We start from the raw sequence: 16,773 nt of genomic DNA on the forward strand, positions 1-16,773 counted from the left end.
CGGTATTGGGACCAGTGCTGTTTAACATCTTTGTTGGAGACATGGACAGAGGGATTGAGCTCACCCTCAGCAAGTTTGCCAACGACACCAAGCTGTGTGGTGCGGTCAACACGCAGGAGGCAAGAGATGCGATCCAGAGGGACCTGGACAGGCTTGAGAGGTGGGACCATGCAAACCTCATGAAGTTCAACAAGGCCAAGTGCAAGGTCCTGTACGTGGGTCTGGGCAATCCCAAGCACATATACAGGCTGGGTGAGGAATGGGTTGAGAGCAGCCCTGCATAGAAGGTCTTGGGGGTATTAGTAGATGGAAAACTGACTATGAGCCAGCAATGTACGCTCACAGCCCAGAAAGCGAACTGTATCCTGGGCTGCATCAAGATAAGTGTGACCAGCAGGTCAAGGGAGGTGATTCTCCCCCTCTACTCCACTCTTGTGAGACCCCACCTGGAGTACTGTGTCCAGCTCTGGGGCCCCCAACATAAGAAGGACATGGACCTGCTTGAGTGGGTCCAGAGGAGGCCACGAAGATGATCAGGGGGCTGGAGCACCTCCCCTGTGAGGACAGGCTGAGAGAGTTGGGGTGGTGTAGCCTGGAGAAGAGTAAGCTCCAGGGAAACCTTATAGTGGCCTTCCAGTATTTAAAGGGGGCCTACAAGAAACATGAGGACAAGGGGTAACGTTTTTAAACTGAAAGAGGGTAGATTTAGATTAGATATAAGGAAGAAATTCTTTCCTGTGAGAGTGGTGAGACACTGGCACAGGTTGCCCAGAGAAGTTGTGGCTGCCCCCTCCCTGGAAGGGTTCAAGGCCAGGTTGGGCGGGGCTTTGAGCAACCTGGGCTAGTGGAAGGTGTCCCTGTCCATGGCAGGGGGGTTGGAACTAGATGATCTTTAAGGTCCCTTACAACCCAAACCATTCTATGATTGTATGATTCAAACAGAAAAAATAATGATGACTGTCAAAACTATATCAGAAGTGTGCGTTGCCTATCTATGGCTTGAAAATGTTTTCATAAAAGGGTAACTCGCAATATTGAAAATGCTGTGAGGGAAGGCATCACTTTTAGGACTGAATGCATTCCTTTGTAAGGGGCACAGTGGACATTCATTTGCCAGAATGTCATGCAAAACCAAGGGTTGAGTAACTGATAAATAAAAGATCATATGCTTCCTTTTTGAAGGTTTTGATTTAATTATAACAAAGTTATTATGTTCTGACATTATAGTTGAATTTTCCCTTTTAATACAGCTATTATATAGTATAGAACAGCTGCACACTGCACACCAGAAAACAGTGCACCTTGATGGAGTTGGAAATGATTACTGGGGTTTTAGAATATACAGAAGTGCTAGATATTCCTGTAAAATAACCCTACTCTGCAATTAATAATATTATTAAATTGTAGGTTTGAAAACTGTGCTTACAGTGCTACTAGATGAAGCTGAAAGTTAAATGCCAATACTGAAATCAGGTGCTATGGAGCAGGGTTGAGAGAAAAATGTTCTTGTCCTACTTGAGTTCTAGTTCATACATTCTTTTCTCTCTCTTTCTTGGTTATGCTGATGGATGCTTTTCTTGAGTTTGTCAGAGAAGTCTTTACTCAGTCCTGCACAGGTGGAAAAAAATGTCTTTATCTGCAATGTTTTCAGGCTTGCAGGAAGAGGAACAAATGTATAGCATCAACTGTCAATGACATTTTGTCCATCACAAGCTTTGCTTGTGCTCCCAAAGAAATCTAAAGCCCAAAGTACTTTACCAATCTGTAGCGAACAAGATTCACATTCCCACTAGTTATGATGATAAGCAGCATTTGTCTTTCAGGCTTGGGGGAAGGCAATTTAAGGTCTCAAAACACTACAGTTCATTACCATTTGAAAGGCTGAACTACAGCTATATGAAACCAAGTACAAATAAAGAACAAAATAAAGCAAGAATGTGAGCGTCTGCTATACCACCCAGAATCCTACTGGCCATGCATTCAACGTGGGCATCGCATGAATCTGCCTTCCCACACTGAGTTCTCAAATGTCAACACTGATATATGTCCCTAATCAAGACTTGGGCATCACTATCACTAGATGTGTTTCTGAATGACAGTGATGGTTGGGATTATACTGAAAATTAAAGATGTGAATGTGCAGTGTGTCCAGAGCTCTGTTTTCCCTCTCTGAATGAGACCTAATTAGAAGTCTCCAGATTCTGAATCTCTCAGGCACTCAGTATAGCCTCCATGGAGGTGTATAAGCTCCAGAGAAGATAGGGAGTTCAGACATGCCTCTGTTCTGAATTTCTTGTGACTGATTCCAGGTGGATATTTTTAGCATGTAGGTTTTGTGGAGTGCTTTGTGGGGATGCTTAGTTCCTTCTGTTGGCTATATAAGGAAAGTTAGACATCCAATTAATTTCTTGGGACCAAGCACTTCATATTTCTGTGTTGCATAAACTGGAAGCACCTACAAGCTCTTTTAGATTTCACCTGAAAAGCCTATATCAGGGTTTCTAATATATTTTTTCTTAAATTTCTCTCTTAAACAAACCTTCTCTTAATGACTCTTTGTAGTCCTTCCTTTGATTAGCAGTCAATATGTGATGATGAATGGAACAATTTCTCTTGCCCATGGAGATGAACTCCTCAGTCTGAAAGACTTAAGTCATTTTTGAAAAAGAAAAATCATGAAACCCCAGATCCTTGAAAATATTTTAGACACTCAATTTTCCATCAAAGTATTTATGCACCTAACTCCTATTGATTTTACAGAACTGAACCTGAAACTATTTTAAAACTCAACATCTAAACTGACAAGAAAGGCCAAGACAACAGGAAGAATACTGAGTGGAAGAAAGGGATATAATAAGCATGTCAAAACTTGAATATTTTTGTTTTGAAATTTAAGATTATTTTAATCTAAAAATAATTTCAAAATATACCATAAACTGCAAACTGCATATGAAGAATCAGTTTTAGAAAATTCACTTCAGAATGTCACAAATTCTTTTTCAACCAAAGGCAATGCATGCAAATTTTCAAAATTCCAAAATGAAGAAATATCACCAAATTTCAACATAAAACATTTTGTTTTGAAATTTTCCAGTAGAACATTTTCTGAAATCTAAGCAAATATACAAATAATTTCAGTTTGTAACTTTTTTTCTAATGAAAACATGTTGCGATGAAAAAATTCTGATAATCTTTAATTATATACAGAATTTCAATGAGCAATGCAATGGCACGAAGTGTCTTACTATTTTGACATTTTTGGGGGAAGATGCTCATCTAGAGGTGAGGAAGTTTATAGCAGAGAGACTAAAATGACTAAAACTTTACAGGAAGCAAAGGAATAGGACTTTGAAAGAAGCAAAGGGAACAGAGAAAAATGTGAAAGGTTTATGGAGTGAATCTGAGGGAAAGAGACAATGAAGAAGGACACAGTAGGGGGAAAGAACAAGTAATCTTTTGGCATGAATGAAATGAATGAATGAAGGACTTCTGGTTATAGCATGTATCGACGCATCAGGCTACATCTGTTTTTTCAGTAAATATTCTTGATTTACTTTACTGTATGGCTTCAGTGGATGTGAAATTTTTCCTTTTTTGCATGCAGTCTCAGATTGGACCTATGGTGTGTACTATAATTACCAAGTTTTATAAGCTTTGTTATACTGGGTAATGACTTCACCTTGGAACACTGGAGTCAGCACTGGAGTTCTCTGCCTTTGAAATGGCATGCTTCTAGAAGATTATAAAACCTCCATCCAATTTAGGGGCCAAAGGGGAAGGTATGAAGGCGGGGTGTTGGAGTGGTCACATCAGAACTGCTTGCAAGCAAAATCATCTGATTTTCACCTAAGAGAAAACTGACTGAAATTCAAAAGTTTTGATAACTGCAGGTAGACAAAAATGACTTTTTATGCCCAAGCATCTGAAATGTCAGATCTGAATGCTTTAATTGGACAGAGGCTATCTCACAAAATGTCAAAAAAAAAGAAAAGAAAATGTGAAGGTCATAAATCTGAAATATCAATGCCATTTCTTTTAGAAGTATTTGATATTTACAAGGAATCAAAGAAAAGGCATAAACATCAGGAACCTTCATGCTTGCCCTTTGTATGGTGGACTTCATGGTAAATTGCAGTAAACTAGTAGATTTTACTAACAGCTGAAATAATTTTAAGCATGGTAATTTAGATCACTAGAAATCAACTATCAGCCTCTGTAACATCAGCCCATTTTGTTTTATATCCCACTACAATCAACTTTAATTATTCATTTTTTGTAGGCACCCAGTTACCCAATCATATTTCAAATGGTAAAAACATTCATTTTGTGTTTAAACCCCAATATTTCTTCCACAATCCCTGAAATAAAAACCTTATGTTGAAATTTATGAAATGGCAGGAAGAAAAAATGCCGTAACTGTGGGTTTTACTTTAGGTAATAACAGCACAGGCTTTTAAATCCTTGCTTACATAAAACCTGATCTTTTCACTTGATATAAAAGTCATTTTTACTGAAACTTGGATCCACACCTTCAGTTGTTATTGTTGATGGGTTGATGGGTCTGGCTGAGCTGGAATTGGTTTTCCCCTGTAGCAGCCCCCATGGTGCTGTGTTTGATGCTGGGAGCTGGCAGGGTGTTGATAGCACCCTGGTGGTGTGGCTACTGCTGAGTGGTGCTTACACAGCACCAAGGCTCTTTCCGACATTTCCCCCCCTCCCACAGTGGGACGGGGTGGGCAAGATCTTGGGAGGGGACACAACCAGGACAGCTGACCCCAACTGACCAAAGGGATATTCCAGACCATCTGACGGCTGCTCAGTATAAAGCTGGGAGAAAGGAGGAAGGGGGTGGGGGTCACCCTTGGTCCTCCGAGGCAACCCCTCCGCGTATGGGAGCCCTGCTTCCTGAGAAGGCCCGACATCGCCTGTTCATGGGAAGTAGAGAATAAATCTGTTTGCGCTTTTTTGCTTCCATGCGCGGACCTTTGCTTCGCTTTGCTTATATTAAAACTGCTTTTGTTTTACCCACAAGGGTTGGGGTTTTTTCCTATCTTATTTTCTTTCCCCTCTTTGCCCTGTTGAGAAAAAAAGGGGAAGGGGGGGGAAGTGATAGAGCGACTTGGTGGGTACCTGGCATTTAGCCAAGGTCAAACCACCACAATAATTTAAATAGAAAAATCATTGAAGAATAACACAACTACATTTAAATTGCTCTTTTGATTTAATTCTTGAGTTGCTCCACCGACAGTATGTTGAATATATGATCTGACACTGTTTAATAGATACTGGCACCAGACTTTCAAAGCAAATTCAGATTGTTTGTTTAACTGGGCATGATAGAAACCTTGAGCCAGAACAGTCAGATCTCTGTCTCCCTTAATGTCTTCTTCCACTTGAAATTTGTGGGCTTCTCAGAGTGTATGGGAAAACAATGGTTACACCTCTGATAAGGCTGCTAATATAACAGTCTTGGGTGGCTATCACCAACACACAGAACAAAAAAAGCTGTGAAGCAGCTTAAGAACACAAAAACTATTAAGGCTTTAAGAACCAGCCATGAAAGTGGGTAAAGAGGCACCTTTCCTTCCTCCTCTCTGGAGTTTTGCCCCAAGTGCAGCTCAGAGAGTGTAGGGGACTCAGCTTGCAAAGTTACTATCTGGATGAAAAACAGATTTTGAGGATTGCCTTGAGGTGGACTTTCAAGACAGCACAAATAGCAATAGGACCTTAAGAGGGCAAATTAGTTGCAGACAATATGAATAGGTAATTGAGGTATTTAGAAATCTTTTGATGTAAACATACATTTTAGAAATAAGTAGACCAAATGAGTCATAGAAGTCCACTGGGTTATATATACTGTTTTTCTACTTTTTTTGCTCATTTTCAGAGCCCTAGCTACATTTAAACATTTGCTATCCTACTTTTCATTTACATAGCTACTTTCTATGAAGTATGCTGACTGGTACAAAATTTGCTAGCTGTTCAATAATACAGATCAATTCTTCATAGTTAAATGCTGCTGAATAATATACACTAAGGACACAGTTCAACAGCCACCTCTGCAATGTTCCTAAACTTCTTCAGATGCCTACTGCCAATGAAATAACATGATAATGCAGATCTCATTTCTCTGTTCTGGAGTATATTGTGAGCTACTCAAGACAGGTATCAAGAATCACACAGATTGAGAGACACAGGCATACAGATCTGAACACACAACCATTAATCTCATATATGGACACGTTACTGCCCTTTGACAGAAGTTGTAAGTGCAGTCAGAATGCTGTATTATCCTATACAGACAAGAGATAAGCAATGCCCCAGATGTTGGAAGGTTAAATAAACACAGTAACATTTAGCCACTTCTCAAAGCCTGCTTTTATCTGTGATATGAAAACCAAATCAAGAAGGCAGGTTTTTTAATAGCAATTTCTGGTACATTGCTCCTCTAGTGAATTGAAAGAAGTTGTTGATGGGCAGTGCATTTCAAAATCTATTCCATTATTTCAGTTTCCAACTCTAATTTCATTGCTCAATTCTTTAACTGCTTAAACAAAATTCATTCTTTGAAGGGTGAAACTGGTACTTGAAAATACTGATGTATGCATAGAAGCATATGAAAGGAAAAGGTCATGAACTCTTTTTTAGGTCTCAAAAACTCTGATTTGTGCAAGAGTGCTTACTTTTTTATCCCTGCGTATACCTAGAATAGCTTCACAATTTTGTGTATACAACAGTATATACAAACAGAAAATCTCCAAATCAACAAGTGCACAATAACAACCATGTTGCATAAAAGTGTGACCATTTATTCCTAGCTTATTTATTTATTACCTTAAGCTTACTCCTTTTCATTTTAATACTCAATCTTGAATCACTTTGTCCTTCAAATAACTTAAAACATTCAAAATGTAAACAAATGCTGTGATTCCTTTTACAGGATCACATTCTGAGCAGATACATTTGTGAGACTAGATATATGCATATATTTTCTTTGAGCATAGTATAAAAGCTCTGTTATATGTCACTGATGTATTAATGGGACAACTGCAAATAGCACATGCAAGAAGAAAGCAGTCTTAAGATCTTTTATGTGGAAAAGGCAAGATTCTTCTACTGAGGAAAATGGTATTAAGGCCACCTGTGTTTCAGGAATCATTTGTTATCTTACTTCTCCATGTGATGGATTAATATCATTAATACTACATTTTCTTTACATGCTCCACATCTGATAATTTAATCTGTTAAAGCTCACTCACTCTAATGAGAATTTCACAGGCCAGACAGATCTATTTTTTGGTGTTACCAAGCATAATTTCTAGGAATGATATGTTCATACTTCACAGGACTCAGCAATCAAGCACATGGCCTTAGTCCTTTACTAAGCTGTCTGTATGAACCTCTTTACTCCTTTGAGAGTCCTATTGATCTGAACTTTTCTAGATTTCTCAGTCTTCTCTGTGATGAACATAATGGGAGCTACACACTGCTTATTTAGATTTTTTTTTAAACCATAAGTATCATAGCACGCGAGGACTTTTTTTATATAGTATCTACAAAATATGATTTGCTACATGTAAAATGCATAATATTAAGTGGAATCTTAAAAGAGTAGCACACTAAATGGATGTGAATTATTGAAAAATTTTATGGAGTGATTCCTGATTTGACACAATCCTTGCTCAATTTCATCACGAAGCAAGTGTTCCCCTGCAGGAATCAGAAGGCTTAGTAGAAGCTTCTTGAGGTCAGCTTTGCTTTGGAATGAAATTCATTAGTATACACCCTGATATGAAATCAATTTTATTTCACTGAATTAATGCATTTTTGCCACTCTCAATTAAATAACTATATATAATCAATCCATTACTAGAAACTAAAAATGTTAGGAAGTAGTTTGTGCTTTTGGTACCATGACAGGGCAAATACTCTAGATTATGGGCTAAATGCATCAATTGGATATGTAAACAATCAGCAGGAAGCACTGCTAGCACTGATATTATCATTATCTTAAAAAATACTGCAGAAATACAGGGGGCAACTGTTAAAATCAGAGGCATTTCTGCAGGCTGTCTGCAAGCGAAATTGGTAGGAATGTCTCCATTGGTTCAAAGGCGTTAAAACTAAGGCTCTCAGTTTGGAGACTTGCTGCTGCTACTTAAGAACTTATACTATTTTTACTTTCCTTAGTGAAAGCATAAGTTCTGGAGCACAAATATGTGGACAGGAGGAGGAAAAAAAAAATAAAGGGCAGAGAATCATAGAGGACACCAAGCCTTCCAGGTACCATTCAAGACGTGGAGAAGACAGAAGTGAGTATCAGAAAGCAGATGTGGTGTATGTTTTGCTGACGAAGAAAGAGAATTAGAACTCAGATCCTGAGTTCTGCTCCTGTCCCTGCCAATAGCTTAGTCTTTGATATCTTGGACATGTCTTGCCCACCTGCAAAATGGGCAGACAATAAATCTCACTGAGATGTGTATCTTTTAAACTGCAATTATAATTTCCCTGTTGATCAAAATTAATATTTCCAAAATACTTTGACGACTTCAGATTGAAGGCAGTATTCATGAGCAGAATTTTTGCTAGTAGTAATTTAATTGCAAATAATTAAAGAAAAAATCCAAGTGTCAGGAATTCTAGTAAGCATTTCAAAGAATTACAGAATGCATGAGGTTGGAAGGCATCTTTGAAGATTGTCTAGTCCCACCCCATGCTCAAGCAGCTCAACTAGAGCAGGCTGCCCAGGGTCATGTCCAGTTGAGTTCTGAACATCTCCAAGAATAGCAACTCCACAGCCTCTATGGGCAATCCATTCCACTGTTTGACTGCCCTCATAGTAAAAAAGTTTTTCTTATGTTTAAGGGGATTTTCCTGTACTTCAATTTGTGTCTATTGCTTCTTATCCTTTCCTGGATACCACTGAGAAGAGTCTGGCTCCATCTTCTTTACTTCCCCCCTTAGGTATTTACACCCATTGATAAGATTCTCCCAAGCCTTTTCTTCTCCAGGACAAACAGTCCCAGCTCTCTCAGCCTCTCCTCATGGGAGAGATGATCCAGTCCCTTAATTATCTTAGTGGTCCTTTGCTGGACTCACTCCGGTATGCCTATGTCTTTCTTGTACTGAGGAGCCCAAAACTGTACACAGCACTCCAGGCACTTTAAACTTAAGACTGTCTGACCCTTCAGGACAAAACTCAAAAAAAAAAAGCTAAAATATATTACTAAATCCATTCATTGAGAGAGGGAGAGATTATGAGGCCAGCTCTGAGAAGAACTTTGCATTAGAGCTCTGCTATGCTCATTTTCAACTGTTGAAGATGTATAAGAACTGGCACTGAGGTTCAGGAAATTCTGGTTCTAATCCCGATCTTTTTATTTGATTCTGACTCCTGAAATTCTGACTCCTTTTTCATTCTGAAATTCTGATTCCTTTTTTAGAGGAGCTGTGTTCATAACAAAAGCAGAAGCAAATGACCGAAATACAGAATCATCTAGGTTGGAAAGGACCTTGAAGATCATCCAGTGCAACCATCAACCCAACATTAACAGTTCCCAACTCCACCATATCCCTCAGCGCTAAGTCGACCCTACTCTTAAACCCCTCCAGGGATGGGGATTCCACCACCTCCCTGGGCAGCCCATTCCAACGCCCAACAACCCGTTCTGTAAAGAAATGTTTCCTAATATCTAGTCTAAACCTTCCCTGGCGCAACTTGAGGCCATTCCCTCTTGTCCTATCGCTTGTTACTTGGTTCAAGAGACTCATCCCCAGCTCTCTGTAACCTCCTTTCAGGGAGTTGTAGAGGGCGATGAGGTCTCCCCTCAGCCTCCTCTTCTCCAGACTAAACAACCCCAGTTCCCTCAGCCGCTCCTCATAAGACCGGTGCTCCAGACCCTGCACCAGCTCCGTTGCCCTTCTCTGGACACGCTCGAGTCATTCAATGGCCTTTTTGGAGTGAGGGGCCCAAAACTGAACACACTCATCAAGGGGCAGCCTCACCAGTGCCGAGTCCAGGGGTGAGATCCCTTCCCTGTCCCTGCTGGCCACGCTATTGCTGATACAGGCCAGGATGCCATTGGCCTTCTTGGCCACCTGGGAACACTGCTGGCTCCAGTTCCGCTGGCTGTCAATCAACACCCCCAGGTCCCTCTCTGACTGGCAGCTCTCCAGCCACTCCTCCCCAAGCCTGTAGCGCTGCTGGGGGTTGTTGTGGCCCAAGGGCAGCACCCGGCATTTGGCCTTATTGAAACTCCTCCAGTTGGCCTCAGCCCATCGCTCCAGCCTGGCCAGGTCTCTCTGCAGAGCCTCCCTACCCTCGAGCAGATCAACACTCCCACCCAACTTGGTGTCATCTGCAAACTTACTGAGGGTGCACTCGATCCCCTCATCTAGGTCATCAATAAAGATGTTACACAGGAGTGGCCCCAAACCAAGCCCTGGGGGACACCACTCGTGACCGGCCACCAACTGGATTTAACTCCATTCACCACAACTCTTTGGGCCCGGCCATCCAGCCAGTTTTTTACCCAGCAAAGCGTGCGACCATCCAAGCCTCGAGCAGCCAGTTTTGCTAGGAGAATGCTGTGGGAAACGGTGTCAAAGGCCTTACTAAAGTCAAGGTAAACAACATCCACAGCCTTTCCCTCATCCAATAAGCAGGTCGCCCTGTCGTAGAAGGAGATCAGGCTTGTCAAGCAGGACCTGCCTTTCATAAACCCATGCTGACTGGGCCTGATCATCTGGTTGTCCTGCATGTGTTGTATGGTGGTACTCAGGATGAGCTGCTCCATCAGCTTCGCGGGCACCGACGTCAAGCTGACAGGCCTGTAATTTCCTGGATCATCCTTCCGACCCTTCTTATAGATGGGTGTCACATTGGCTGATTTCCAATCAGTCGGGACCTCCCCGGTCAGCCAGGACTGCTGGTAAATGCTGGAAAGCGGCTTGGCGAGCACCCCAGCCAGCTCCTTCAGCACCCTCGGTGTATCCCATCCGGTCCCATAGACTTTTGTATGTATGTCTATGTGATGCAGCAGGTCACTGACTGTCTCCTCCTGGATTGTGAGGGGGGTCATTCCCCCAGTCTCTGTCTTCTGGCTGAGGAGGCTGGATTCCCTCAGTACAACTGGTCTTGTTATTAAAGACTGAGTCAAAGAAGGCATTAAGGACCTCAGCCTTTTCCTCATCACTCGTTGCCATGTTTCCTCCTGCGTCTAGCAGGGGATGGAGGCTCTCCCTGGTCTTTCTTTTGCTGTTGATGTACTTATAGAAACATTTCTTGTTGTCCTTGATTGCTGAAGCCAGATTAATTTCCAGCTGGGCTTTAGACCTCCTGATTTCTGCCCTGCATAGCCTCACAGCCTCTTTGTAATCACTGTGAGTGGCTAACCCCTTCTTCCAAAGGCTGTAAACTCTCCTTTTCTCCCTGAGTTCCAGCCAAAGCCCCCTGTTCAGCCAGGGTGGTCTTCTCTGTCGCCGGCTTCTCTTACAGCACCTGGGGACAGGCTGCTCCTGAGCCATTAAGACTTGTCCCGCTCTGCTGTGTTGTATTTCCAGCAGATGTCTGGGAAGTTCAAGTCTCCCACAAGAACAAGGGCAAGTGATCATGAGATTTCTCCTAAATGCCTATAGAATATTTCATCCACCTCTCTGTCCTGGGTGGGTGGCCTATAGTAGACTCCTACTACAACATCTGCCCTGTTGGCCTTCCCCCTGAGTCTAACACAAAGACACTCCACCCTGTCTTCACTACACTTGTACTCAAAGCAATCGTAACAGTCCCTAACATACAGGGCCACCCCACCACCTCTCCTTCCTTGTCTGTCCCTTCTAAAGAGCTTGTAGCCCTCAACAGGCGCACTCCAGTCATGGGAGACATCCCACCATGTTTCTGTAATAGCCACGACATCATAATTTTCCTGTTTCATCATGGCTTCAAGCTCCTCCTGTTTGTTACCCATGCTGCGTGCATTGGTATACATGCACTTCAGCTGGGCTGATGTTTTTCCCCCTTCCCCCTTCAGATCTAGTTTAAAGCTCTGTCAATGAGCCCAGCTAACTCCTGCCCCAAGATCCTCTTCCCCCTCTGGGACAGGTGCATTCCATCTAATGCCAAAAGGTCTGGTGCCCTGTATACCAACCCATGATTGAAAAATCCAAAGCCCTGCTGGTAACACCAGTCCTGGAGCCACAAATTCATCTGCTGAGTTCTCCGGTATTCTTCTTCATCCATCCCCACAACTGAAGGGATGGAGGAGAACACAATTTGTGCCCCTGACCCCTTAACCAGTTTCCCCAAGGCCCTAAAATCTCTCTTCATTGCTTTAGGACTTCTCCTAGTAATGTCGTCACTACCTACCTGAAAAACCAGGAGAGGGTATTAGTCCTTGGGTCTCACTAGAGCAGGGAGTTTTGCCGTGAGGTCCTTGACGCGAGCCCCAGGGAGGCAGCAGACTTCCCTATGAAGCGGGTCCATTCTGCATATGGGGCCTTCGACACCCCTCAGAATGGAGTCACCCACTACAATGACTCTTCTGGGGTTCTTTTTAGAACTGGTTTTAATACCTGGTCTAGAATGACCCAGCCTTGGTGGACCTTGGTCTTCCTCCTTGTTTGTCTCATTCTCTTCCTCCTTCTCTTCTTCATTCAAAGGTTCCAGGGCTCCGAATCTATTGTGAAGGGACACCATGGAGGGTGAGGGAGGTCGGGAGAGGATTTTCCTGCCTCCCCGAGCAGGGATCTGTTTCCAGCCTCCCCCATCTCTTAGGTCCCCTCCTTCTGCCTGGTAGCAAGAGGATGAGGGATTGCCTGCCTCGTTTGGAGACTCCATTTGCTCCTGGTGCTGCAGGGGTGCCAAGGTGCTACTCCACCAATCAATTTCCCTTTCACACTCCCTAATACTTCTTAATCTCATGACCTCTTCTTTGAGTTCCGCCACCAGGCTGAGCAGCTCATCCAGCTGATCACAGCACACACGGGTGTTGTCACTGCTGTTTTCCGACATGATTGACAGGCTCAGGCACTCCCTGCAGCCCGGGACCTGGACCGCTGCATGTTTGCGTGGCAGCTCCGTCTGGGTCGTCACGTTCTTTCTGGTGGTGGTTTTGACGCGAGTGGAAACCATGGTTCAGTCTACTCATGGAGGACGATAAGATGAAACTAGCTCAGATAAATTCTAGACCCCGGAGAGGGACTGTGCCCTGTCTGCTCGAACTGACGTGCCACGCCCTGTTCGCTCGGGCTCCCTGGGGGCTGCTCTTTTACGTGAGGGGTGTTGGGCATCATCACTCCAGTGTCCGCCCACTTTGAGTCACCGCTGTCCTCGTTAGCAGCAGCTCACTCTTCCCACTCAGTGGGGAGGCGACTTGAGGCTCTCCCTCTTCCCTGGGCTTCTGCCTTCACGTCTTGCCGTTTTGCCATGGGTTTTTGATGCTTTCAGGAGGGTCCCCCGCCGCTGTCCTCCTCTTTGGAGCCCCTCTTGTCAGCAACTTTACAAACCACTTCATTGTTTACTTTACAGCCAAACCATTAAATAAGTCATATAAATTCTCAACCTGGGAACAAACTGTCATTCTTCAGAAAGTTCATCTGTTTGTGTTTGTCTAACTGCATGGAAAATAAAAGCTTTGTAATTTCTTGATATTTTTTTCTCTCCTTCCATTAGCATGAAGGTTGGTAACCCCTAACAAGAATTATATGTCTGGTATTTTTATCTGAGTGACGTTTTCAGTGATTGCACTGAAATTACATCTGAGAACATTTTAATGATTGTCACTTTACAAAAAAGCTCAGAGTGATAGCACACGTCTCATTACTGAGGAACATGAGTCTTTGTTCTTTTTAGCATCTACAAAATATGCAGGTCTGTGCTTTTCCTGCAGCTTTACTTATATGACAATGTTTGACAGTAAAACCCAGTAAAACCTCCTACTTATATGATGAAAAGAGTACGAGGTTATGAAATCTGGGTGGAGTACCTGACTAAAGACACTGTGAACTGGGGAGATGGGCTCTGTGACAGCTATGACTATGGCAGCACAGAAGACAATAGTCATCCTGGTTTTTGTAATGATTTATGTACCATCCTTCTCAAGCCAGGAGATGAGGTTTGAATTACAGACAGCTGTAATGAAACAAAATTATTTTCAGATAGTTCCATTTTACACAGTGGTATTGACCTATGTTGATGGTGCCAGGGTGCGATGAGTGGCTTAGAGACATTGCTTATCCCTTATACCCTCAGTTGCACCAAACATTTCTTGGCCACTGCTATCATTTTGTGTGTAAGTCTGTAATTTTGAGAGAACAAAAGCTCTTTCAGGAACAGTTTTGCAATACTGAGTCAACAGGAGTTAAATTCTAAAACATGGCAATAAAACATGATTAAAGCTGAGAACAGCCTGGGGAAAAAAAAAAAATGGAACAGTGGAACTAATAAAGCCTGATTTTGTTTCACCTCCTATAACACCAGCTGTGGGAGACATTGGCCTGTCAGCCTTGCACAGCCTCTGAGAAATAGCTAGGCTTTGATGAGAAACAGGCCTTGGAAGAAAGATAAGAAACTGCCGAGTTGTGCCAAGGTGGCAGGGAAAAACAATGGCCAGCTGCAACACTGAGCTGTGGGAAAGTCCTGAACTGTGAGAAGTTACCGCTGCGTGAACAGCGCGTGAACGAGAGGGTGATTGGTCTGCACAGCGCGTGTTAGAGTGGTCTGATGCTGATAGGAGAAAAGGTTGATAACTGTCTGATTGCTGATTTATTAACTATGAAGTAAGAGCTTTACCGACAGCATCCGAGAGCATGAGTATGTACCGTTGTAACAATAAACTCTCTTTTTCCTTCTGCACTTCATGGAGAGTCCGTGCCTCAGTTGCCACAAATGGTGCCCCGTGTGAGGTGGCGATAAGTGTGACCAGCTTGGATCACTCCAGTGGCAAACCCCACAGAACTTAAGAAGCTGCTGAAAGGAAGCAGGAGCCGGCATCAATCACCATTGCAGGGTGAGCAAGGTGAGCTGTGGGGAAGCGATGGGTAGGTCAATACCCTCGGAAGAAAAGGCAGTGCTTGCACTGATGGAAAGACTGTTAGTTAAAAATAAAGTCCATATTAACCTGCATGTCTTGAAGAGACTTTTACAGTGGGTAGTAGCAGAAATACCGGGAGTTAACGTGGTTACTATATTCACTGTTCCAATATGGGATGAAGCAGGAGTAAGACTGTGGGACTGTGCAACCCGAGGGAATGAGGTTGCGGCAGAACTCTTGCACGCATGGGGAACTATTTTTGAGATAATAAAAAGACAAAATAATGAACACGACCAGGCTGTTAACACAGAGAATGAGAACACATAGGGCAAGGACGCATATGTTGAACCCTGGGAGCAAGATTTATATGCTGGGTCTCTAGACTGTGATAATCTTTAGACCCTGACACTGTAAATCCTAAAAGAGAACCTGGCCTGTGTCCTCCCTTAGCTGGGGATGATCCGTGGGGAAAAGTGAGGCAAGAAGCCTTGGCGCAAGGGGATATGGACATGGCGAGAAGGATTGTTGCTCCTGGAATTTATGAGCCGGGACGTCAGCCACGTTGGGAAGGACTGCAATTTTCTGTTATTAAAGAACTACAGAAAAACGTTAATGAGGACGGGCCTCAAAACTCATTTACAACAGGTATACTGGAGGCAATCGCTCATGGGTATCGATTGGTCCCGTGGGATTGGCTGGCACTTATATAAACGGTATTAATGCCAGCACAGTATTCCATCTGGAAAACCGAGTGTGTGGATCTCTGTACTCAGCATTCGCGCCCCCCCACCTGCCAGCGCGGAGTTGGCGACGGCGGCCCTGGGCCTCCCCGAGCCCCCCTGCCGCAGAGCGACTGCCTGTGGCCATGTGGCACCGTGTGATCGTCCATCCCGCCTCCCCCAAACACCAAAAGCGGCAGTTTTTGCAGAAGGTGCTGACACTGGGATGCGGAGTCCCTTGTCCATTCTAAAAGGACTAACTTTAAACCTTTCTGATGGTCAGTACACTAAAGGCCTTGATTTAAAAACAAAGAAGGGGGAATTTTCTGGACGCACCACATAATCAACTGGCAATGGCTTTATATATTCTTAATGGTGTTTTGATGTTTGTAGTATTTGTCATTTGATGTTGTGTGAGTAATAAGTGTAAGGGCCCCTTTGTGTGGGTGTGGGACTGTTCTGCGGGTGTGAGGCGCAGCCCAGCTGCAGCTGCGGAGTGCGGAGTTCTCTGACCCGCAGTTCCGTTATCCCGCGAGGGAAGCGGCCGCAGAGGAACGAAGCGCAGGGCAGACTCTGTACCAGTGGGGGGTAGTGCAGGACGAGGGAACATTCCTTAGTACAGAGCGCCCTAGTGCCTGCCCGCTGGGTCACTGGTGCTGCCTGTTTGTTCGGGCTCAGTGTTTGAAGTGTCACAGGTGAAATATCTCCTCTAGCGGGAGGCAGTAACTCTGTGTTCATTGTTGTCTTGAATTTAGGTGCGTACTCTGTGGGGAGAGCGCACCCTTGTACCATCCACCTAAGAAGGATATTGTCATAAAAATCATCTACAACCTTACAGGGGTTGTTTTTTTTACCAGGGGTCATAGATGCTGATTATGAAGGGGAAATCAGAATTATGGCCTGGACCCCGGTACCCCCGTGTTCAGTAACAAAAGGGTCAAAAATTGCTCAGCTGGTTTATTTTACTGCGCCTCCCCCTTATAGTATGCCGAGAAGCCGGGGTGACTCAGGATTTGGATCAGCAG

At 43.6% G+C, this 16,773-nt stretch overlaps 1 protein-coding gene across 1 annotated transcript in view; it reads right to left on the bottom strand.

The window, feature by feature from the left end:
- Positions 1-3,709, bottom strand: part of LOC141917583 (prolactin receptor-like) — a 29,653-nt gene extending 25,944 nt beyond the window's left edge. The window contains exon 1 of the mRNA XM_074810906.1: positions 3,680-3,709. The gene's annotated coding sequence lies outside the window, so the exon portion shown is untranslated. The remainder of the gene's footprint in view (positions 1-3,679) is intronic.
- Between the last annotated feature and the right edge of the window lie 13,064 nt (positions 3,710-16,773).

Source organism: Strix aluco, chromosome W, assembly GCF_031877795.1.
Source record: "Strix aluco isolate bStrAlu1 chromosome W, bStrAlu1.hap1, whole genome shotgun sequence".
NCBI classification, from domain to species: domain Eukaryota; kingdom Metazoa; phylum Chordata; class Aves; order Strigiformes; family Strigidae; genus Strix; species Strix aluco.